We start from the raw sequence: 26,279 nt of genomic DNA, 5'->3' as shown, positions 1-26,279 counted from the left end.
AGATTAAACCCAGGTCATACCAATTTAAAGCACTTAAACTGGATTCTGCCATCACTCTGGACAGGGAATGGATGACAACAGTGGCATTAGAGTACAGCTGATGATGTCGTGCCTTACCCACAATGGTTTCATTATTTGTGATTTTTCAGCAACTTGATGCATATGTACAACAATTTTTTAAAATTCACATTTAAGTCCAGTTCTGGTCATTCCCTTTAAACAAAAGAGCATCAACTATTCCTGATCTCTCTCATATAAAACAGGAATAAGTGTGTTATAAGGAGGCCCATTTTATGGAGAGAAGATATGGTAGAGAAAATAGATATATAAATCAGGGGAAAATGCAAACTGCTTCACAAATTTTAAAAGGTATATGGTCTCCCTAACAGAAAATTATATTAATATATACGCAAGCATATCACATGCTTCAGTAGTTTTTTAATCAACAAAGAAGGTACCAACAAGATGATTAGCAATACAAGGAGGTTTAATAACCATGAGTATCTAATTTGGTTAGAATGAGGTTGCTTTCACTTTTATTTAGTACAAAGTTTCTTACACATACACACACATGTATATACATACTCATGATACTTAATGCCATTTGTAGTTTTGCTTAATGTGTTTTTCTATAAAACCTTTATCTTGCCAAATACAGTGTTCCTAACCAAGATAAAGGTTTCAGAATGCAACATTCTAAGTTAGTTAGAGCTTATGATTAAATGAGAACAGGAATATGAATTAGGAGACTATTAAAATAATACAGGCAAAAGACCATGAAGGTTTGAATCATGGTGTAGGCAGTGAGAATAAAAAGAAGGGAGGGCCTCCCTGGTGGCGCAGTGGTTGAGAGTCCGCCTGCCGATGCAGGGGACACGGGTTCGTGCCCCCGTCCGGGAGGATCCCACGTGCCGCGGAGCGGCTGGGCCCGTGAGCCATGGCCGCTGGGCCTGCGCGTCCGGAGCCTGCGCGTCCGGAGCCTGCGCTCCGCAGCGGGAGAGGCCACAACAGTGAGAGGCCCGCGTACCGCAAAAAAAAAAAAAGAAGGGAAATTTTAAGAAAACTTGCTGAACTAACTGGAAATAAAGAGCAAAGGAAAGTGAAAATAACAGCAGCTAACATTTATGCAGGGATAACTAAAGAACAGACACTATTCTAAGTTGAGAACTCATTGATTTATTTAATCCCCACATTAACCTGTTAAATATTCTTATTACTCCATTTTACAGTTCTGGAAACTAAAACAGAAAAGATAAAAATGTCCAAAGCTACAATTCAATAAGTGACACAGTCAGGATGGGAGCCCAGGTAGACTAAGCCCAAAACACATGCTCTACATTGCATTAGGGATGATTGTTAATTAAATTCAGATTACTAGTTGAATAATGACAAAAGAAATAAAGAGGTTAAGAAAATAAAATCCTGTTTTATTTTACACATTTTATGTTTGAAGGCCAGGAAGATATAAAGAAACATGAGTTGGAGGTTTTGTACAGGAGGGTGTAACATGTAACAGACTGTGGCCAAAACAAGTGATCATACCATAGTCTGAATGATGGTGTATAGGTGTTGCAAAGGTGAGTATAAATTATCAAATTTGTCAAAAGTTGTCTGAAGATTGTTCTGAGATCAACACAAATTATTTGGTCCAGAGTAATATCCACCAGTAAGGATGGGCTAGTGAACCAGCAGGTAATTCATTAGACCCAGACGAATAGAAACCCATGTGAAGATCGAAGAGCTCAGACAAGTATATGCATCATTATGTAGGAAACTACGTCAACTACATCAGCATATGAGATGTTACAGTAGGCTGAAAAGTTTTGTTTGAAATGCCTGATCTGGAGATCTAGGCTGGATACATAGATAAGTGAAACCAAGAGATTCTGGAAAGATGGAAGACAGCCAAGGCTGGGATGTTCTGATGGAGACAAATCATTTCAGCAGGAGTGAAGAAAAGAAATGAAAAAGCTAGAAGGATAGGAGGTTGAGTTACTATAAATTTTCACCTTTAGATGTTACTAAAATTTTCCATGAAACTTCTTCTATTGTTGGAGATCCATTTGTTTGAATTTTAGTAGAAATATGATTACTTTCCCCTAAAATTCCCTGAATTTTTTTTTTTGATACCACAGAAATATCCTCATGAAGAGTTATAAGCACTCAAGCTCTCCCTATATAGAGATATGATCAAAAGACCGATACATTTAAGAAGGGAGACTGTATTTTCACGTCAACTCATCAGTTGAAAAAAATACATACAAAATTTGGGGAATTATTATTCCAGGAAGGATGGAATTTCCCTCTACAGGAAAATATCCACAACTGAAAGATGTAATGCAATAAATAAATACATGATTAAGAGAAAAATAAGACTGCACATCTGCTTCCTGGTAGAACTCTGGGAAATGTTTCTTTTGGTTTCTATTATTAAAGGTGACCACATCCAGAAAGCATGATATTGTGTAAAAAATGTTATCTCTTTTTCTTCGTTCACACCCAAATGATGATTGGAAAGTGGCAACATTTTACATAAGGCTACCTCCTACAGACAAAGAACTATAAACAACAAACCAGTAACTGCAGAGGATACTATTAACATGAATACTTTTGATAAGAACATTTATTTTGGATTAAAGTCTACACTACAGTTGAATGGCTTGTCAGAATTTTGTACCAGAGTTGCATATTTTAAAAATGTGGAAAAGACCCATCTCTGCCAGTATAATCTACCTATTACTTAGCATTTTGGTGGGGGGGGGTATGTGCAGTTGGACACCAGTCCTTAACAAACAAGGGCGTGGTTGTTATGCAGATCTAAATCTGTGGCCTTCTCCAGCAAAAAGAGTTTAAGATTCGGTTATCCTTCTCTTCCTGGTACAGAGTGGAAGACACACTTACAAATGGATATTTCCTTTATAAATGTAAATTTCTCTTACAAAAGGGTAACTTCTATTAGATTTTCAGAGCTTCTCTTACACCTGTTGTCTCTTAAAAAGAACCAGGGCAAGATAAGCCTTATGCCAAAGAGGCAGTTTCAGAGGGTGACGTATTTGTTCCCCTTCAGATATATGTATATATATGTATATATAAGAGTGTGTATACATGAATATATATATTAAAAATTCTATAGTGCTAATATAAGGTATACATTGATAAATGTACCCTTTTCTTTTTTAAATAATGAAAGTAGATAGAGATCAGGTCAAGTGCAGCTCTATAGCATTGGTGATCAGAACAGAGCTTTTGATTATCAGATAAGAAAATTAATATATTCTTTCAGAAATGGTCATGATTATGTGACTAGCAGTCATCACCCTGCCTGGATCTAAGTGTTGACAATTCTCGCAGAACACATTAAATTTATTTTCTAAATCATCTGTCGACATCTGTAAAATGCAGGATGTCTGCCCCTCTAGGAGTGAAGAGACGTCAGCTATAAACTCAGCTTTGTGATGACTCAGTTGTGTGCCTCTGAACACACTACAACCAGTGTCTTATAGATGTGGATCATGAATTACTCAAGCCTGGGGCCATTCCTCTCCAAACATTCAGCACCAATTTTGAATACAGAAGTTGTTCTTTCATGTTTAAGGAAGGAAGTAAGGGAGAGAGGGAGGGAAGGAAGAACTCACATTACTTCATCCTCAGTCCTCTCTGTAAAATTAAGCAGCTGGACTAGACATTCTCTCAAGTTGGTTTTTTTAATTCTGAAATATCATAAGTCTATGAGACAAAAAATTATTTTACTATTTATCATTTTTTTAATTACAGGCATTTCAAAATAGGTATCCTGAGACTGACAATTTATCAGGCTTACCCTCTATTCCCCAGGCTGGAATTAAAACAAACAAACAACAAAAGCCCTCAGGTACTATTTCTCTTAAATACGTTTTAACAAAATACACCCATGTTGCAGAAATTCCAAAATTCCGTATTGGATATGCACAAATTCAATATACTTATTAGAATGTAAAACTGAACTTTAGGAGTACTATTTCCTAAACTAACAGGTTGTCTGCTACTTTCACATAGTAATTTTTGTTCTTAACAGTCTTTCAAATGCAGGTAATCTAAAGCCAAAATAAACTGATAGTAAGGAGGCAAAATAGAGTACTTAAACCATTTCCATAGCTTATTGACTAAATGGTACACAAGGTTCAACTACTACCTAACATATCTTTTTTAATTAAATAACTACTATCTACGAGACTTATTTTAGATGTCTTTGATTAAGAGAAGAATAATCATTCCATGATTTTCAGATTCTTTCTAAAATTAAAAAGAATAGCTGAAGTATCTATTTCATTATTTATTTAAACAAAATAATAGTTTGCTGATGCTACATCTGACTCAGGATCTTATTTTTGACTCTCACAGGTCTACTTTGATTTTTTCTTTTTTTTTTTCACTTGTAATTACAAATCAACAAAGACTGATTGCTATGCTAGGTGTCAAGGAGAATGAGCCAGATGTGGACATACATCTCCACCCTAGGAGTGGATGGTTTGCTAGAGGTATAAAATGTATTTTCAATTAAAATAATTTATTATAAAATGTGAATATGTGTGACAGGAAAAATAAGTTACCGAACTGATTTATGTTTCATGAATTGTTATTCTGATGAAGAACGTGAGATTTGTATTAGCTTTTGAAAAATAGACAGGATACCAAAAGATTAAAAAAAAAAAGACAAAAGAATGAACAGCATGAGAAATACCGGATGCTAAATGTTAAATATACATGACAACAAAATAAGGACTCACTATTTTATTTCACAAACTAAATATTTAGTTAAGATAGTCATTGGCTTATATTTCCAGTTCCGTGATATCTGCCTGAAAGTTGCTGTCTACACAAACTCTCCATCCTCTGTATCTAAAGATTATTTTCGCAACCTGAAATATTTAAAACTTCCTTTAGCAGGAAAAAATTCATGAGATATGTTATATCCTGCTGAGATCAAGTGTGACCTCAGACCTTATACGTGGGAAGATATTGTGAATTCTGGAAACAATATACATTGGTTTCAAAAAGCATAACATCAATGAGAAAGTTTTCATGCTAACACATCTATGCTCTGAGAGGAATATAAAACAGTTCTGAGTCAGGCTGAGAGCAAAGTTCCCATCATAATAATAATGCTTTGACTATACAGGGCAAAATCATGAAATACATAAATAACAAACAGTAAAAGTCTGATATGATAGCCTTGTATTTCTCTAGTACCCTTATTTTCTATTCTCATCACCGGCGTGTTAGTCCAGACCTTATTTTATCTATAAAGAGTCTCTTAGCTGGTCTCCTTGAAAATTATGCCTAGGTTCATCTTCCTAAAATATTAATTCTTGGGTTATTTCATGGTTCAAAAACTTTTAGTGGCTCCCAGTTGCCTGCAGAATAAAATCCAAAGTCTGTATCCTGGGATTTCAAGGCTTTTGTAAACAGTAAAACACGCTTAATGAATATTGGTGAGAAGAAATAAAACTATTAGTGTTGGTTTATTAAATAACAAGGGTGTCAGGCACTGGGAGAGATTCTTTATTTACATTTTCTCATTTAATACTCACATGTGTTTTGAATACAGCGCTGTCATTTACCCCACTTCAATATATGAGTATACCAAAGCTGGTAGAGTTAAATAACAACGAATTTTCCCAAATAATAAATTGTGACTCCAAAGTGTGCTCCCTTTCCACCACGAGATAGTGTAAACATTTGTGTGTACAAAATCACAGCCATAATAGAAGAAAGTACATGATGAGATCATAATAAGAATTTAAACTGCTTGTTAAGTGGATGATCAATTGCCTTAGACTGGGGTTTACTGGAAAAAGCACTGGCAGAGGGATCAAGACCATGAGAGAGGTCAGGATTAATAATTTATGTGTCTTTCTCATTTAAATAATAACGAAAATGAGGACAGTGAATGGACCAGGGAGGAAAGTCTGTAGAGAGAAAAGAACAGAACTGTCGGCAAACTGCAATTAGTGGGAGGAAGAGAAAGGGGAACCAGTGACGGAGCTAGAGAAGGAGTGAGCCATCAGATACAACCCAGGAATTATAGGGGCCCCCAAAGAAGAACATGCACGAGAACCTCAGGACTGTTCCACCTTCCCTGTCTTCAGTCCTGAGCTACAGACCTGGAACAGGAGGTGCTACCTTGGCCCGGGTCACACTTTTTTAATGACCTTGGATCTACCCAGAAAACTACTATTAGCCTGGCTGGTCCCCATAAATGACACTTAAAAGTAATCATTTGAAAAAAAGACTCCCCTGCCCCAGCAAAATACGTATTTAGAAAAGTAATATAAATAATCTCCCTTACTTAAAATCTCATCAAGAGACGAGCCAGGAGATTTATAAATACTCACGAAAGAAATAAAAAATGGACAGGAGTAAGAGTGAATTGACAAAAGCAAAACAAACAAACTAAATTGACCCTGGGTTCTAGTTTTTAAAATTGTTTCCTTCTCTTAATTTGCTCTAATAAAATCATCCTTAAGAACTCATGGAATAGAAAATGCCACATACTAAAGATATATCTATCTATCTATATAGACAGATAGGCAGAGATGAAACATTTTACATCCATTTACATCAATCTATTTGCAACCACAGGAAAATATTTAATATTCCTGGGATGAGTACTGTGAGAGGCTTTATAATTATTTAGAAAATATTTAGACATTATTTCAAGTAAACTTATTTATCCTATCTCTGAAACATTTCACTTTCTGTGAAATAGACATAGGGTCTTACATATTGTTATAACTATGATATATATAACATACATAATTAATTTAAGATATAGAAAACAATTTATAAATTATTATTCATATAAAGTATATTGATGAACATTCATAAGCAAAAGTGGCGATTACGGGAACAGACTAATCTGAAACAATACCAAGAATGGCATTAGAAGAGTATTTTCCCATAAAATAACTAGAACATTATTCAGTTTCACTTCCACTTGCTCAGAAGCTGAAGTGACCTTTAAGTTCAATTTCTGGAAAATATCACTGATTAACATACTTTCTGCTGTCACTAGTTATATTGCAGAGAACTGCCGAGAAGGTGAGGCAGCATGGGACAAAGGTGTTCTTCGTGTATTAGATTGCTTATATCGAGATGCAGGAGCTACCCATTTATCTCTGGGCTCTTCTGAAACTTCCTCCTTGAGAGATGCCTCACTTATGGAACTTGATTCCATTAAGTGCTGTACTGCAGGTTCCTGCAAGGTCCCCTGAAGCCCAACATTTAGGGAGCAAAAAATCCAGGGACCTCTTTGTAGCTGGTTGAGGGCACCAAGTTCAGCACTGGTATAGAATCTAGAAAAAGTCTAGTCCCTGGGAATGAGACTGCACTACAAGAGACTGTCACTGGGCCAATTTCCACATCCTCTAGTGGATGGAGAGCAAATCAGGTCACTGTGTTTCCCTTCACTCCTTATAAACGGGACCAATATAGAATATTCTGAAACCGCACAATAGTGAGAGCATTTAATAAGAGGTTTCAAGAGCAATAACTGGTTAGCAGAGGTACAGGGACAAGGTGGTGATCAAACAGTGGAAGTAATCTGTGGGCAAGGGGAGTAGAATGACAGTAGGCCCACACTGGAGGGCTAGAGAAGTATCTGTGAATTGGGTGAAAAAAGTCAGGGGCAGGGGGATGTGCAAGTTGTTGAACATATCTGTATTGTTTATTTGGGGACAGAGCACTTCATTAAGGAAATATGCAGTGTTACAAATCCAGTGGTAGATAGCTAAGGAAAGGTGGGATGCTACAAAATAAACCTGGAAATTTAGATGGGGCCTCAAAGGATTTTATTACTTGCTGTTTAGCCTCTATAAGTAGCTGCTGCTTCTGAGACAGCTGGTATTGAAGGGTTCCTTTGCCCTGGATTCTCCCTCACATCCCTATAGAATGGTCTGTTGCACTGGGCCCCCAACTGATGTCTCTTGAAAAGGTGGTAATAGCCAATCCTAAAATGTCATTCTCTTCAGGAATATACCTGAAGGTCACCAAAGGACTTTTTTTTTTTTTTTAACATCTTTATTGCTTTACAATGGTGTGTTAGTTTCTGCTTTACAACAAAATGAATCAGTTATATATATACATGTTCCCGTATCTCTTCCCTCTTGCGTCTTCCTCCCTCCCACCCTCCCTATCCCACCCCTCCAGGCGGTCACAAAGCACCGAGCTGATCTCCCTGTGCTATGCGGCTGCTTCCCACTAGCTATCTATTTTACGTTTGGTAGTGTATATATGTCCATGCCTCTCTCTCGCTTTGTCACAGCTTACCCTTCCCCCTCCCCATATCCTGAGGTGGATAGACCTAGAGTCTTTCATACAGAGTGAAGTAAGTCAGAAAGAGAGAGACAAATACCGTATGCTAACACATATATATGGAATTTAAGAAAAAAAAATGTCATGAAGAGCCTAGGGGTAAGACAGGAATAAAGGACTTTTTTTGAATGAGGTGAATGTAACTCAGCAGATAAAGAAGAAGGCAGTAGAACAGTGGGTAGGTGGTGTGAGAATCTGACCTATGTGTAATTTGCATCATCTGTGTAAGGATAACAGAAAGATAACACACAGACACTGTAATGCGTCACACAGATTTTGATTGTTAACCTATATTAACCTATTTATTTCTCACAATAACCCTATGAGGTTAGTGCCTTCATGAACCCCCAGTTAAAAGACAGGAGACAGATATAGAAAGGTCAAGTAACTTGTCTAAACCACACAGCTCAGCGGTGACAGAGCTAGGATCTGAATCCAAGCTGTCTGCTTTCATAGGGCATGGTCTTTTTTTTTTTCATTAATTTTGATTGGAGTATACTTGATTTACAATGTTGTTAGTTTCAGGTGTACAGCAAAGTGAATCAGTTACACATATACATATATCCACTCTTTTTTATATTCTTTTCCTATATAGGTCATTACAGAGTATTGAGTAGAGTTCCTGTGCTATACAGTAGGTCCTTATTAGTCATGTATTTTATATATAGTAGGGTGTGTATGTCATAGTCTTAACCATTGCACCACATTTCCCCCCGCACTTGAAAGCCTCAGTTTAAAGTTACAGTAATCAAAGATTCTTTCAGTTACCAGAGTGACCTCCTTTATAAGTATACAGTGTTGAGCAATGAACACTAACCCACAGGTGTTGTAGTGGTGTGGTGACATACCTGGGATCCCAGAGAGAAGTCAGGGATGGCGACAATACTCTAAGCATAATCTCCACATAGATAAAAGTAGAGGTTAGGGAAGAAGGTGACATAATGAAAAAGGCTGCAGAGAGAAAAGGCCAAGACTATGAATAGGACCCTTTGTTTTTGGTTTTAAAGAGATTTGATTTGACCCAGGATGCTAATGAGCTCCTTTACAATCATCTACTTCATGATTGCAGCCAAGGTTTCTCAACTGTATTTCGTCAGTGACTCTTACAGTGCCCAGTACATGGCAGGCACTCAACAAATACTTCGTGAATTAAAGAAAAGATGAAAAGGGAATTCAAGATAGGAAGGCATCAAGAATAAGATGAATATGTGTGAAATAACCTTTACAAAAAAGGAATGCACGTGCGACATAACCTTTATGATGAATTACACATCTAAAGTAGTTACAAGAGGAAAAAACAGGTAAGGGATACTGAATAGATTAATTTATACTCATGTATTAGAGATGGTGTACTTATTATATACAAGATTAGGTGATATGCATGGAAGTATGAAGAAAGCTGTCAAGGTAGCAACCATTTGATCCTTATTCTTGAGAAACTTAGTCCAACTAAGAGAGAGAGAGTAATAGTTATTGAAACTGAAAAAGATCTTACAAAGAGGAGGGCAGAATTTGAGTGAAAAACACTTTTCCAAGCAAGATTTAGTGGACATAAGTGAGGGTGGCTAGGGGAGTGGGCATTGGTTGGGGGCCAGGAGAAGTGATGGCAGTAAAAGACAAAATTATCCAAGTAAAAGGAGAAATCACTGCAAAGCCCCATGAGGAAAGAGTACAGAAATGGTAGGCCCATGTGGTTGATGCTAGTTTGTCCTGTTTATTAATTTGGGGAATTTACGAGACTTAGTTTTGGCTCATCCTAATACATTATCCACTTAAAGCACACTTTTTAACACCACTTGTACACAATAAAGGAAAAAAGGGAAAGTCTAAATTGTCATTTCTGATTAACAGAACTAACCAAGGGTTACAAATATATAAAAGAATGATTGGTGGCTATCATGAAGATGATGGTTATGTGTTCGATAAATACTAGGGGAAAGCAGATCTGAATGCAATTCTTATTCTTAATAAGTCTCAAGTGAAAGTGCACAGGATATGAATGACTATTCACTGTACTCCAATAACTTTTGATATATGGATCAAAAGTACCATTTTCTGGAATATGAAAAGGCCTATGTGATAATGACACAACAAAAGAAGGGCTCCAAACAATCAACACCCAGAGACTGAGGGTAGGGTCAAGTGAGGAATCCTAGTATCTCAGCCCAAGCTCCTTGAAGGGTTTTATTGAGTGTACATGTGTAAACATAGCATGCCTGTTCTATGTAAGTTATTTCTGCCAAAAACTTGCCCTTTTTAAATTTATTTATTTTATTTATTTGGGGCTGCATTGGGTCTTCGTTGCTGTGTGCGGGCTTCTCACTGAGGTAGTTTCTCTTTGTTGCAGAGCACCAGCTCTAGGTGCACGGGCTTCAGTAGTTGTGGCTCGCGGACTCAGTTGCTCCACGGCATGTGGGATCTTCCCGGACCAGGGCTTGAACCCGTGTCCCCTGCATTGGCAGGTGGATTCTTAACCACTGTGCCACCAGGGAAGCCCAACTTGCCCTTTTTAAAACCTGAACAATGAGCAGTCTCTGCCAAACCTTATCACAGTGTAGTCTCAGACAACAATCCCCAGGGCTCTGTGAAATGTGAATCAAGCCAAAGAAAGGAAAATGTTATTCTCTCATCTGTATATCCAGTACAAATGCTTTTGAACAGCTACTTTACTGGTGATAAAAGTCTTCATAAGTTGATACAATAATTTCTTGATTTATATCAATTTTCCATGTTAAAATTATACGTAACTCATCTTACACTGTTTCATCATGAAAATACTTTTGCAGACAGAATAGTCTGCCTACTTTAACCTTCTACCAACCTGCTCGGAAAGCAACTTACAACACCCTAATTTGATTACGATAAGGAAATATCTGAAGCTACAAGACAGAAGCTATGTGGCCAAAAGAATGAATTTTGAATCAGAACATATGTCAAGGGTAAAGTTAATAGGTATACAATTTCACTACTATTTAAAAAACTTGTCTTCTGATAAGGAGAGTCAAACCTCAAAACTGATGAGATTTGAGATGATTATTTTCATTTGAAACGATTTTTTAAAAATAATACTCATAATTATGTATTCATAAGTCACCAATTACTTGAAAATATGTTGATATGAAATAAAAAAGGAGACAATGGTAGTCCATACAAAAATGTAAATCACACATATCTCTACTATACAAATTAGGTATGTACATTTCTAAAGGTTTTGGTCAGAATTTTATATTTCTTCGTTCCTTTTTTTGATTGAGTTAAATTATCACAGGCAGGATCTCTCTTTTCAAAATTGTACTCAATTCTCCTGTGTAACGAAAATGAAAACCTTGTATCTAAGATTCCAATGACATCCCAGAGCATATTAGTTGTATTGATCTGAGTCTTTTTCAGATACTTATTATTATTATTATTATTATTTCAGGAAGTTCAATGGGGTATCACCAAAAAAGAGGCCCTTTCGTCACATATTCTGGGATTGAATTCCATGGCTTTTCCCGAACAAGTTGTTGAAATGTGTTTTTTGTGTGCTATGATTCCAAACTAAAAACGGGGGGGGGGGGGGAAAGCAAGTTTAAACTTTTCAACAACTGCCACGGTAGAGCACAAATTCAACAAAAAGCAGTTACGTGTAAAGCACAGAGTCAGGAAATTGTTAAATAATTATAAATATGAGATAACAGTAAAAAAATGACATCAGCATGTATAAAAGCTTCAATAAGAAAGGTGAAATGACAGGACTTTTGGTCCAACAGTAAGCAAGACAGCTTATTACTAAAAGAGAATAAAACTCATTTAAAAAAAATATGCAACGATTTGTAACACAGGGAATAGAAGGAATAATATGTGATTTTTATATATAGAAAGTATATACATAAAGTGAGGGAAAGCATTGAAAACACACACACAGACACACACACAAACACACACACACGTAGAAAGGGAAATGGCAGCCCATACCTACATTTCTAGAACACATCTAAGTCTCAGCTTCTAGGAATTTGAGGGTGTGTAGAAGCCTCCTAGGTATATTTTTAATTTTCAAAATAGCAATGATAAGTGTATTATACATATAACATTTGATAGGAAATAATCTTTAACATACTTAATGTAGTAGATGTCCTTGGGATTCAAAGAGGAGAAACAAGAATACATAGTCATTGAGCCATTTCGGCAAGAATTTTGAAAGCACAATCATCATGTAGAACTGAAGACATCTGGCACAGAGGATGGATCTTGTCAATATCAATAAAATAGCAAAGACTGAAGTAGAAAAAAAGTGTGCCTTCTCTTTTAATATTTAAGATTGATTTATAAGACATGACTGATACATAGCTTTCTTTGCATGAGAACCTCCCACAATGGTGATCTGAAATTTTTTATTAATCCAAGTATACATTTTATTTTGAAAAATAAGTAATTATGAGAACTAATTCAAAATACATGTTTATTATAATGAGAACTACTATATTTAGTATCAACAGGAAAAAAAAAGGTAAAATAGTTGCACCTTGAACTAGGAGAATAAATTGAATGACATTAACCTTTCTGACCAGAGAATGGTTCACCTTTTATACAGTTTCTCACCATGGTTAATCTATATGCTTTCAAATACAAGTTTTAAAAATAGACTTTATTTTTCAGAACAGTTTTAGATTTACAAAAACATTGAGAAGATAGTACAGAGAGTTCCCCGAGAACCCACATCCAGTTTCCCCTATTATTTTTACATCTTACATTAGTATGGACATTTGTTACAATGAATAAACCAATATTGACTTTTTATTATTAACTAAACTCCATAATTTATTCTGATTTCACTAGTGTTTATCTAATGTCCTTTTTCTTTTCACGGATCCCATCCAGGACACCACATTACATTTAGTTCGTGTCTCTCTGGCTTCTTCTTTCTTCCAATAGTTTCTCAGGCTCACTTTGGTTTTGATGATCTTGATAGGTTTGAGGAGTACTGGTCAAGCATATTGTAGACTGTCCCTCTACTGGAATCTGTCTGATGTTTTTCATATGGTTTTATGGGGGTTATAGGTTTTTGGGAGAGAGATTGAGAGGGACAGTGTTCTTTTCATCCCTCATATCAAGGGCACATATTATCAACATGCTTTAGGACTACTGAGGTTGACCATGATCACCTGGCTGAGACAGTCTCTGCTAGGTTTATTCACTGTAAAGTATTCTCTCCCTCCTTACCATCCTGAGTACTCTTTAGAGGAAGTGACCATGCTCAACTCATTTCAGAAGTAAGGAGTTTTATGTTCCCCTTCCTTGAGGGCAGAGTATCTACATAAATTGTTTGAAATTCTACTGGATGGGAGATTTGTCTCTTCTCCTTCATTTATTAATTTATTCATCATTTACTTATAGCAGCATGGTCTCGTGGATATTTATTTTATACCTTGGGTTATAATCAATAATACTTTTTTTTTTTTTTTTGGCTCATATTATTCCAGCTTTGGCCATTGGGAGCTTTTTCAATTGGCTCCTATGACCCTTTGACATACCTCTGTCATTGTGCATATGTGGTGTGGTGAGTGTATGTGGGTGTCTGGAACACTTATTTTTTGGCACAAGATGATCAGGCTCACATACATTTCCTGCCCCAGTCCTAGAATCAGCTATTTCTCTGAGGATCCCTGGTTCCTTTCACTGGAAAATAATGTTAGAAAATGAGATCTAGGCACTAGCTGTCACATACAAAATTTATTTTTAAAATAAATTTCATGTTTAAACTAAGAATTAATATATATATTTGTGTGTAGTACATTTATGGATAAATTCTTACTAGCCTTACTCTATGCTTATCTGTGTTTACTAGTCGTTCAGCAATGATCATGAATTTTATCTGTAATGAAAATCATTACTATAAAAATAAAAGCTCTAAAAGAATGTACACCCCATTTCAACAAGAAAATGCAAATTATTCGGTGGGCCAAAAAGTGCCTTCGGTTTTTTAAGTAAAAATAAAAGACACATTTTTCATTTTCACCAAGAACTTTATTGAACAACGTATTCACCCTTTTGTTCCACTACCTTCTGCCATTTTCCAGGCAACTTCATAATTCCATCTTCCCAAAACTTTTTATCTTTTTGAGCAAAGAACTGTTTCAGGTCCCTTTTACAGTCTTCCAGGGAATTGAAATTTTTTCCATTAAGAAAATTTTGTAAAGACCTAAATAAATGGAAATCTGAAGGTGCAATGTCTGGTGAATATGGCGGACGAGTCAGAACTTCCCAGCCAAGCTGTAACAGTTTTTGTCCGGTCATAAAAGAAACGTGCGGTCTTGCATTCTCCTGATGCAAGATTATGCATTTTCTGTTGACTAATTCTGGATGCTTTTCGTCGAGTGCCGCTTTCAGTTGGTCTAATTGGGAGCAGTACTTGGAATTAATCATTTGGTTTTCCGGAAGGAGCTCACAATAGAGGACTCCCTTCCAATCCCACCATAAACACAACATTGCCTTCTTTGGATGAAGACCAGCCTTTGGTGTAGTTGGTGGTGGTTCATTTCGCTTGTCCCATGATCTCTTCCATTCCACATTGTCGTACAGTATCTACTTTCCATCACCCGTCACAATTTGTTTTAAAAACAGAATGTTTTCATTACGTTTCAGTAGAGAATCGCATGCAAAAATATGGTCAAGAAGGTTTTTTTCGCTCAACTTATGTGGAACCCAGACATCAAAAAGATTCACATAACCAAGCTGGTGCAAATGATTTTCAATGCTTGATTTGGATATTTTGAGCATGTCGGCTATCTCCAGCGTGGTATAACGTTGATTGTTCTCAATTATTGTTTCGATTTGATCACTATTAACTTCAACTGGGCTACCCGACCATGGAGCATTGTCCAGCGAGAAATCTCCACCACGCAACTTCGCAAACCACTTTTGACACGATCAGTCAAAGCTCCTTCTCCATACACTGCACAAATCTTTTTGTGCGTTTCAGTTGCATTTTTACCTTTCTTGAAATGGTAAAGAATAATATGCCAAAAATGTTGCTTTTCTTCTTCCGTCTTCAATATTAAAATGGCTATGCAAAATTCACCAATTTTGATAAGTCTTTTTCTAAATGCACGCTGATATCACAGCTGTCACATACAATCTAACAAAATTGTTTTGAATGAAGTTAAAGACAACTAAGTGCTACTAGAGTCATCTTATGGAAAAAAACGAACAAACCTTTTGGCCTACCCAATGATATCAACTTCTACTGACCTCGTATTTAGTATTACAAGTAAACTGAGAATTCTGAGAGTTCCAAATAGTTATCTTTGAAATGAAGTGTTATATTTCAAAATTGAAAGTGTTCCTCCAAGTAAAAATGGTGTTCATTTTTTACCTTAGAAAACACTTCTTTCTTTCGTAGAACAACCATTTCAGATGTAAAAAACAAAGATTTATCTGAAAGCAACAACAGCAAATACCAAAACACAAGAAATGCCTGAATGTCCTATGTATGGACTGCTCTTTATGAGAAGGATAAAAAACAAAAAAAGGAGGAGTAAAAGCCTAACACTGATTTTATACATTCCATCAAAAAAAAAAAAAAAGCCAACAGATTAGTTAGACATAACTTGAGATTATGACATCATGAGGCATGGCTTCAGCGGTCAATATAACACGTTTTTAGAAAGGCTTCTATGGGACTATATAAGCAGCTTAAGAGGGTACTTTTCTGTGAACATTGTTTTTAAGCAGTTCATACATGCTGATATTAAATGCATAAACTATACTACTTCTCTTGTCTCTTCACTAACGTAAATCCAGACAACATCTCTACTGAGCAATTTTATTAGTCTAATTTCTGCTAATATAATGTGCTTGAAACTCTATATATTTAACTCAGTAGGTACCAGCTATATAGGCTCATTTCAGGACCAAATATAACAATATAATCCTTAAAAGCAGTTTAAGATATACAAAAGACCAAGTAAAATGCATAATTAGTATAGGAAAAATAAATTGGACATTTATCTGATGGTAGATTAATAATGTCACATCTATATATCTATACACTTTTTTTTTTTTTTTTTTTGCGATACACGGGCCTCTCACTGCTGCGGCCTCTCCCGCTGCGGAGCACAGGCTCCGGACGCGCAGGCCCAGCGGCCACGGCTCACGGGCCCAGCCGCTCCGCGGCACGCGGGATCCTCCCGGACCGGGGCACGAACCCGCGTCCCCTGCATCGGCAGGCGGACTCCCAACCACTGCGCCACCAGGGAAGCCCTATCTATACAATTTTATTTATTTTCCATGAAAGTAATAATACTGTATTTCTTTTAAGATGCTCAATAATCTAGACTGTTTGCTTTTTTTATTCGAGTTTGTTCTTTGTAGTTATAGTCCCATTTAATAATTCTTGATTCTATTAAATTAGAAAAATACAGCGAATGTTCCCATTTTTCCTGTGATTTTCTAGTAGAACATACTTAAAAACATAAAATGTTGAAGTTATATTGTTAAATGCCCTATAGAAGAAACAAGGGACATAAAGTATGTCATTTCTAATCTCTGAAGCAGAAGACACCATATGTTTAAAACGATACCAGATTCAGAGAGACACAAACTCTTCTGTGAACACTTGGTAACTTAATTCTATTTATTTTATACATTTTTATGGGAGGGTAATATTTGTGGCTTATTGAGTATGGCAAAAGAATGAGCAAACTGTCAAAATTTACCAGCAAAAGATTAGCAGGCTAGTTAAAGATATCCTGGTTCGTGACTATTAGAAATTATTAAATATCATCATTAACATGGAAATAAGTGATCAAATATTAATGATGATAGATTAAAAGTCACCAAAATCATTTAAAATCTAAACAGTATATCTTATTACATATTGCAACTTTTTCAAGCACTTAACTGTCTTTAATAATTTATATTTGTGAATGTCTAATAATTTAAGTACACCTCATTATTATTACTTAAATTTCAAAATAATTTCAAGTTTCTTCTCAGTGTATTTCTTGTTTGCAGTGAATTTGATTTAGCTTTATGCTTCTTTCTAATTATTATTTAGGTACTTAAAGTTAAGGTGAAATAATGCAGACACAGATGATGCAGATTCTCATTTCTTAATTTAGATCCTTCTAAAAAATACAAGAAATTCAAAAATAAAATGTAACTTTTTGTAATATGCCTCTTTTTACTATGTATTCTTATAAACCCTATTTCACATGATCATTATATTGCTCTATGTTATGCATCATGATAAAACAGCTTCTCAACATTTTTTTCTATGAAAGGGTAAAACTCATATAAAAGAAAAAACTTTCTAAAATCTCAGAGAATGTAAAGTATAAAACCAAAGGTCTTTAAGCTGATCTTTGATAGGCAACAAAGAGATTCAAAATCACTCTCTTGGGCTTCCCTGGTGGCGCAGTGGTTGAGAGTCCGCCTGCCGATGCAGGGGACGCGGGTTCGTGCCCCGGTCCGGGAAGATCCCACATGCCGTGGAGCAGCTGGGCCCGTGAGCCATGGCCGCTGAGCCTGCGCGTCCGGAGCCTGTGCTCCGCAACGGGAGAGGCCACAACAGTGAGAGGCCCGCGTACCGCAAAGAAAAAAAAAAAAAAATCACTCTCTTAACTGCTTGGTAAGTAATTATACCTCAATATTTGTTAGGTATCTAAATATGTTTAGCATTGCACTAACCTGAAGGTGTAAAAAGAGAAGACAAGTCCTTCCTTCAAGGCTCTTACGATCCGGTTAGGAATCATAAACAACAACATAAGAAAGCAAATGACTGAAAACTTAGAACTTGAAAGGCAGGATGAAGATATAAAAATAGAAAGGAATTTTGGCCAAGATTTCCTAGAGTAAGAAAGTATTTTTTAACTAAGTTTTGAGGTAGCAAGTTATGTGATTAACAAGTGTTGCCCATGGTCAGTCATTGTTATTGTTGTTATTACTACTTATTTCACAAATGCGAATGTTTCTTTTTCCTTTAAGGACTATGTTATTGAGTCGAAATATTTACTACTTTACCTAGGTTATCTATATAGCTCCAGGTATATACAGAAAGAATAACTTTTCAAACAGAGCTATGGTTACTCATGTTTATTAAATAAATCATTTATTAATTGATAAGAATGTTCCCCAAAGAACATTTGTCATCAAAGCATTACATCTCCCAGACAGAACAGTAAAGTTCAGTCACGTTTTTTTCTAAAATAATGAAGCTATAACAAACAATCTGAAGACATACTAATATTCATTAAATCAGCACCAACTGGAATGTTTTCCCCTTGAGACTGAGAAGTTGATATTCTTAATACCTGATAAAAATGGGGATGACTTCACCCAGTACTCTGTCTAAGCAGAAAACAAACACTGGGCCACAGAGATACCTACCAATTCCAGAGGATACCTTCAGAGACACTTTCAGGTCTGTGATAAACCTTTTGATAGTTAACAAATACCCATCCAATGGAATGAGAACACAGTATGAGGAATAAGAACTGAGCACCACAAAACATCCTGTCTTAATTTAACTCCAACCCCAAACAACATATTTCCTAGCTTTGGAAAAGAAAAGATGTGAGAGTAATTCAGCTTGGTGACTCAAGTTCAAACCTATATTTGATCTGTTACCCTGTCACTGGAAACAGTACATGTGCTTCCTCTGCCTTTGTAATTGTTTATATTCCTGACCTTCCCTGACACCAAAAATAATTCACACTCCCACCCTTACCAGCCCTTCCCCACACACATACACACACACAAAAGGGATTAAAAATACAGTTTAACTTTGTGCATTCTTCCCATGCAAAATTATAAAGCAAATTCATTAACTAAGATGTAACTATAAAGGCAAATTCTGCAAAAAGGCAAAAGATACATAATTATTTCTTTACCTTTTACCCTTAGTTTCTGCTAGTGTTGGTTATAGTTTCCTAATAATTCCAAAACACTTTGCACTGCCAGACATTTTTTCCTTGACCTCCCCTCTCAGAGAGTCAGCAGGAGGGGTAACAGGAGTCAAATTATTACTCCTCCCAAGTGAATGGGCCACAAACTCTTACAAAGGTGAAATAGTGGTGCCAAAATATGAAGTAACTTTGTAGTTATTCAGGTCATGAAGGCAGTAAGTAGACTAAGGAAAACTTCGTTAATCTCAGGAAATTTTCTCAACACAGTCATGGAGTTACTATTTGAAAAATGTTTTTGTTTTCATTTTTCCTTTATAAACATTATTAAAGCCACTAATAATTCCTATAGGTACAATAAGACCTTTATAAATATAGATTACTAATATCATGTACATAAGATCCTTGACCTACAGACTTCATGTGACCCATACCCATCCTCAACCCTGGCTCCCATTTAAATTCTCGGGGTTCTTACCCTGTAAATTATAATATACAGATAGTGCATCAACTGATCTTAGAAAGGTCCTCCCTTTAACTGGGGTCATGGAAAGCTGCCTGAAGCCCTTAAAAGGTGACCTGAATCCAGGTAAAACAGTTCCAGTCTCAGCTCTGCCCCTTACTAGCTTATATTTGAACGCATCAGCTAACACACCTTTACATCTCATTATTCTCACCTCTAAAATGAGAATAATTGCTTTGTCTACTCCCGTAACCACCGATACCACTTTTAAGAACTATGATTTTTCTTAAAATTGCAAAAGCCAAAATGGGACAGCACACAGTTCTAACTCTCTGTGTGTCTCTGCTTTTTTTTTTTAATCTAAAAAACAAACAAACAAAATAACGAAACTTCATATCGTGTTGCTGAGAATATTAATCGTGATAAAGTACCTAGGATGCAAGAAGTACTAGGATGCAAGAAGTACTTGATAAATGTCCCTTCCCTTTTCCACCAATTTTTCATTTCATAATGGGCAAATTCCATTTGAAATGTTGGCAGTCCAAATCAGTACATTTTACTCTCAGCTTCCTCTTGACGCTATTCATATCTCTTCCCACATCACCTTCCTGTATTTCCTGGCCTTTTCTCTTTCAAAGGCCAAGGCCTTTTCCCATCTTCCTGACCTGAACCATCACTTTGTAGCCTACCAACGATGTCCCTCTGGCCAGCTTTAGCTACTCGGCTGAGCCTCAGTGACTCCGAGGCGGGACAGAGTTAAAGCAACTCCTGTCTGGGGCTGCTCACATCCAACCCAGACCCTTCCTGCTCATCCTCTTGGCTCTCTGGCCTCAGAACAGAGCGAGAAGCGACGGCAACACTGGAGTGATGACATGTGATTCTCTCCCTTCCCCACCCTTCACATTTTTCTTTCCACGTGCAGAACCCGGAAGGCTCTGACCGCTCGTGCCCTGGCGGTTGCCATGGTTACACAACAGCAGCACCAGACCCAGGAGGAGTCTCGTCCCGTCTCCTTTACCTCCCCCTCAACCCTTTCCATCCTTTAGTGAGCACGCCCCACCCCGCGCCCCCGCAGGGGAGGAGAACCTTTTCGGCTAAATTTGAGACTTTCAGTTCCCGCCCCCTCTTTTTCTCTTGCAGACACCACTGACAAGCTAAGGGAGGATGGGAGGGGCTTTGGTGGGGAAAGAAGAGCTCTCGTAGAGACATTTGCCTTTCATTACGGCTTCGCTCGGGGCTAAACGGCGAAAAGTTCGCCTATTTAACTCCAATCTCCGTAACTCGGAATTGGGGACCTCGGCGGCCCCAGGCGCTGGCTGCGCAGCTCCCGTCCAGTCCCCTCGAGCCCAGCCTGGTGGCGGGAGCGCGGCGCCTCCTCCTCCTGTCAAGTACCCCCCGCGCGCTGGGACGGAAGCAAAGCAACTCAGTCCACGAGGTTGAACTCAAGTCGTGAGGGAAGGAAAATGAGCCGGTGCCGAAAACGGCCCGGGCGCTGCCAGGGCGGCCCATTAACGCGTCAACTCCAGGCGCGTGATGAGGGAGCAGGGTGGAAACACCGGCGGGGTTAAATCCACCCGGTTAAATTCCCAGCAGGAGTCAAATCCGGGCCTTTTCGGAGCGAGCCAAGCCGAGGATACGGAGGGATGCCCGGCCCCCACAAGAGTACGTTTTGCAGGAGCCGCCTTTCCCAGTCAGCCAGCTCTGAGGCTGGTGTCTGCTTCCAACTTTGCCCTCAGAGTCTGGGAGGATGCACGCTCCCGTCAGACGGAGCGTCGCGGTTCCCTCACAGGGAAAAAGGCGTTGCCCATCCCTCCCCAAAAGCACCACAACACAAACAGCCGCCACGGTCTCCCCGTCCCCTCCCCCCAGCCCGTCGGGAAAAGGAGCGAGTGAGGGCGCAGACGCCCTTGGTCAAATCCTCGCCAGACTGTCCTCACCGACGCGTCTGCGAATGAACCTGCAGCCAGAGGAGCCACGGGGCACGTTCAGACGCGCTCGCGGCCGCCGGGGCCCTGGAGGGGCGAGAGAGAGAGCGAAGTTCCCGGGCGCGTCTCGGGAGGAAAACTTTACGCGGCGCGGAAAGCTCGGGCTGAGGAAGCGGCGGCGGCGAGCGGAGACTGCGCCCGCCGCCACGCTGTCCCCGCGCCGTGCGCCCGGACCGTCAGCGCCTCGGCGCCCAGTTCCCCGTCTGGCCCCCCCGCGTGCCCACTCCCGTCAGCTCCGGAGCGCTCTTTCCGCCCCAGAACGTTGCCTTACCTCCCGGCCGCTCGGCATTCTCACTTCGGACGCACGACCGCCCCCAAAATCCAGTCAACCCTACTGGCCACCGCGGTCCTCCCACCGGAGCAGCAGGTGACCCGAAACCAGGCTTACCTGCCGCGAACTCTTCTCGCCCTCTCTCTGTGCCCGCTGTCTTTTCCGGGAGAGAGGAAGGGGATGCAGGCGGTGGGCGTGCGAGGCGGCGACCCGGGACACCGGCGCGACCTCCTCTGAGCGGCAGCCCTGGCTGAGCCGCGGAGCCGCCGGCGGCCCTGACGGAGCGTGGAGGCTGCGGCCGCAGAGGCCAGGCCGGGAGGCAGGGGGCGCTGCTGCCCCCCGAGCGTCCTGCCGGGAGCGGCGCGGAGCCAGGCACCAGCTGGAGCTGTGGGGAGGCGAGGGTGGCGAGGAAAGGCACGCTCGGAGCGGGAGGGCGGCTTTTAAGTTTGTGGTGTGACCGCAGCAGCTGTCCCGGGAGAGACTCAGTCTTTCTAAAAAGGGGATGCTCAGAACGCCGGGGATTACCTCTCCCCTTCCGATCTCCTCCCCCAGCCCTCGGCCCCCCTCCCCTGTGCGCACGCCAGTCCTCCCCAGCGTGCAAAAGTCCATCCCAGTCGGCGCGCGGGCTGTCAGCAGCGTGGATTAAACGTAGCTCCGGCCGCGCTGGGGGATGTTTTTCCGGACAGGGCACTCTGTATGTAAAGGAATTTCTGACGTTTGAGCTCGCGCCCGGGTGGCTTTGGGGCCTGTTTATTCTATACCATAACGTCTCCAAGGACTCCCTGCCGAAAAAACAGGACAGACACTGTCTCAAAAACTCTAAGCCTCAAAAAGAGGAGCTGTGTTCCAGTATGTAAAACCCCGATCCACTGTTACTGGCCTCGAAAGAGCAGGTGTTGAGGATGAGCGACAGAGATCAGCCCTCCACTATGGGGCTGGCACCGAGGAAGGACCAAGCAGGAGGCCAACAGAAAACAAACACACACACACACACACACAAAATGTAAGTCTTTTTTCCTCTCTACCTCATACCAGGCCAGCAGGGTTACGTCACTTATTCCTGTGTTAGATTTCCTTGTAGATTTGTACACACCTTGGTCACGCAATAGAAAACTTGAAAGTGTATGGGGACCGGGGTGGGTCCACATTTTGTGGAGCCTGGAACTCACACTATTTGGAGGGGGGATCCTCTTGAAAAAACTAATACAGAAATAGCTTAATTCTACAGATTTTAGAAAAACATATGACATATGAATTCATTGTCTGGCTGACCACAGGGACATGGAAAGGGCCTCTGCAAGGGATGAGTCCTGAACTGGGGCCTTATTGGCTACATGGTAAATCCTTGTATGATTGGAACTCTAGGTCTGTGGTCACACACCTTGCACTTATTAGTCCCAAACATAAAACTAACTTGAGGTGGAGCCATAGAAAAAAGCAGCCATGGGGTCCTGCATTTGTCAGGTTGACTTAAGAGCACAGCTCGTAAGGTCCCAGAGTTCCCTTGGCAAATGACCAGGGGGGTTTCGATTTGGGGGCAGCGAGCAGACAGTGGCAACAATGGAAGAACTGGTCTGGGGGAGGAGACTCTTCATTCAGCCTTCCCTCTGCAGCAGAGAGCTGAGGGCCACCAAAGCTAAATGAGTCATTTTAAGTTACAGATGGCTGGTGGCAGAGCCAGCTCAGGAGGGACTCAAGTTTCCTAACTCTGACCAAGTTTCTTTCCTGTGTCTCATACTGCCCCATCACTGTAACCTTGGTTTTGACTGTCAACCAACCAACCCCATAATTTTCCTCTTTGGATACAGGACAATTTAAAGCCCTACAGACTATTCCAATCTATAGCCACATTTTTTCTGAATGCTTTATATTCAGTGTTATACCACTCATTTTATAATTAACCACACACTTGATGTGTTTGTTGCATTTAAAACTATTTTTATATTATTTTTATTTGTTTATGCCATTGCCCCCAGTCCAAATTGCAATCTCATTGTGAGGACAAAATACCTCTTTTGTCTCCCAAAGCATAGCTTAGGGTTTTGCACATGGTGCGTTCATGATAAGTACTTTTAGATTTTTACTCTGTTTATTAATTTTCTAATAATTTTGTCAGTTTATTGGCCAGAATATTGTATTTAATTAGAGTTGTGGTTAACTCTGGATTTCCCCTTTTTCCTTCCTGTCTAAAATCCTAGCTTAATATACTCAAGGCAAATGACATCTCCCTTTTGCTACTGTCTCAGCCTTTTCCACAAAGCCCCTGCAGGATTAATCACTCCCTCATGTTTTTCCAAAGCACTTTGATTTCACTACTAAATAAGTCCCTTTCATGTTATATCATAATAAATTACGCATTTGTCTGCATCCCATACAGGCGTATTGCCTGTTTTGTGTTCTTGTTTCCCCAGCTCCTAAAACAGTGCCTATGAATTTGTATTGAACTGATTTGGTTTGAAGTACCCTGACTTCAAATTTAGACTGTATTTACTAGGGCATCCTGAACATACCATAAGAAGAACATCTGGAAACTGGGTTCTGTGCTTTCTTTCCTTTTAATTACTCTGAGCACGCAGCAGGCAGAGTCAACCACACAGCTCAGTTGTGATGAATGGCCTCAGCTGTGTCCAGGGCTTTGTAATCCTCATGATACTTCTCTGAGTGTCTTGCATATGATGGGTGTTTAACAAATATTTGGGGGTTAAATGAATTAATGAAAACAGTGGATGTGATAACAATAATTAGTCACTGAATTATTTCTGCTAACTCTACAGGATCCCACCAGTATGGTTTTATAACCCTTTTTAAGAGTTTGAAATTTACTGTTACCAAAAGCAATTTGGTAATCTGTCCTATAGTGTTACTTAATACACTATCTGAATCCTTGAAATAACACCCAGTAGGAAAGGTCTATTTTACTTTAAGTTTTGTTAAAATGTAATGTGTATTATACAGTTTAGCTTATCTTCAAGGGTGACTATTCAAGATTCAGTAAATAATCCTTAATTACACTGAAAGAGATGTGTGTATCATCAGTTAGAACTACCTAATTGTTGCTGCTATGCCTGTTCTGGTCTGAGGGGTAAAAAAGAAAGAAAAAGGAAACACAAACTACTTTCCAGGTGCTTGGAAACATTGTTGAATGAGTAAACTTGTCTTGAGGGTCCAGGTTCTTCCTCTGTGGCATACCATCCCTCACTCATCTTCATTTAAGGCTCACAGATTGAATGTAAGTCATTCTTACTGTATGGTAGTAGGTTTATGTTAGATAATATGAAATACACTGTTTCTCAAAGTATTACATTGTTATACTGAGTGAAGCCAAGGAATAAATTTCTGATTGTAGAATTTCAGGAATCATCAATCTATGTTGGGAGCCATAAAGGAAGGTAGCAGGGATGGGAAAGAGTAGAATAGTTGTATTCTAGGCTTTTCCAATTCCACATATAGCTACCTCTGCCCAGAAGACAGGAGAAAGATAATTACTGGGTCCAGAATTTAAATCTAGCAGGATCTCAGAGGATTTGACTACACTTTCTGCAGAAGGTGCTTTTCTGTGCAGTCTTCCATTCACAAAGCATATGGAAATTTGGTGAATTTAAAAGGAAAAAAAAAAAAGACAGATAAAAGAGATCACAAAGTTCTGTGCACAGAGACAAGAAAATGGAGATGAAACCCAAGCCATTTAGTGTTCACTTCTATAAAACTAATCATACCTTGGTCAGACATAAAACCTCTCTGCCTTATAATAAATACTACCTTATGAATGTTTTCCCACATATTAACATAACAGTACCAACAGATAAAAATGTTGTTATACTCATATGACAAAACTGGGATATATGTTAGTTTATGTCTGATTGAAACAAGTGATGGCATGAGTTGAAAGCAGCTTACCCACCTCCTACTCTTCTATCAGATATTTTCCCCTTATAAACTGCAGATTTTTTTTCCCCATCTGATTCATTTGATCATGACAATTCACTCATCACTTGATCACTAGCTAGTTACATATTAAGATAATTATATCATGTTTAGTAGTGGAAAAGAACACTCCTGACTTTTGTCTTTAATGCAGTATTAATTATACATGCATAGAACTCTCAGAAGTAAATGGATCCCTGTTTCTCATCATCAAATAAAGACAGAAGATAGTTTAGGTTAGTTAATCGGAATGTGAAATTGTAATGTCTTTGTGTTTTAAACTCTTATAACATCATAAATAATCATAAACTTTCAGAGTTAGGAGAGACCTCAAAGCCCTTCTGGCCCTCATGTTATACATGAGGAAAAGAAGGCCAAGAAGGTGGAGTGATCACCTA

The 26,279-nt window shown here is 39.0% G+C and overlaps 1 protein-coding gene across 1 annotated transcript in view; it reads right to left on the bottom strand.

Moving 5' to 3' along the window:
- Positions 1 to 22,216, bottom strand: part of SEMA3D (semaphorin 3D) — a 210,109-nt gene extending 187,893 nt beyond the window's left edge. The window contains exon 1 of the mRNA XM_033440035.2: positions 22,075 to 22,216. The gene's annotated coding sequence lies outside the window, so the exon portion shown is untranslated. The remainder of the gene's footprint in view (positions 1 to 22,074) is intronic.
- Between the last annotated feature and the right edge of the window lie 4,063 nt (positions 22,217 to 26,279).

The sequence above is a fragment of the Orcinus orca genome, chromosome 9 (genome assembly GCF_937001465.1).
Source record: "Orcinus orca chromosome 9, mOrcOrc1.1, whole genome shotgun sequence".
Lineage (NCBI taxonomy): Eukaryota > Metazoa > Chordata > Mammalia > Artiodactyla > Delphinidae > Orcinus > Orcinus orca.
Note: the sequence above shows the minus strand (reverse complement) of the source record. Positions and strands in the feature narration are given on the sequence as shown.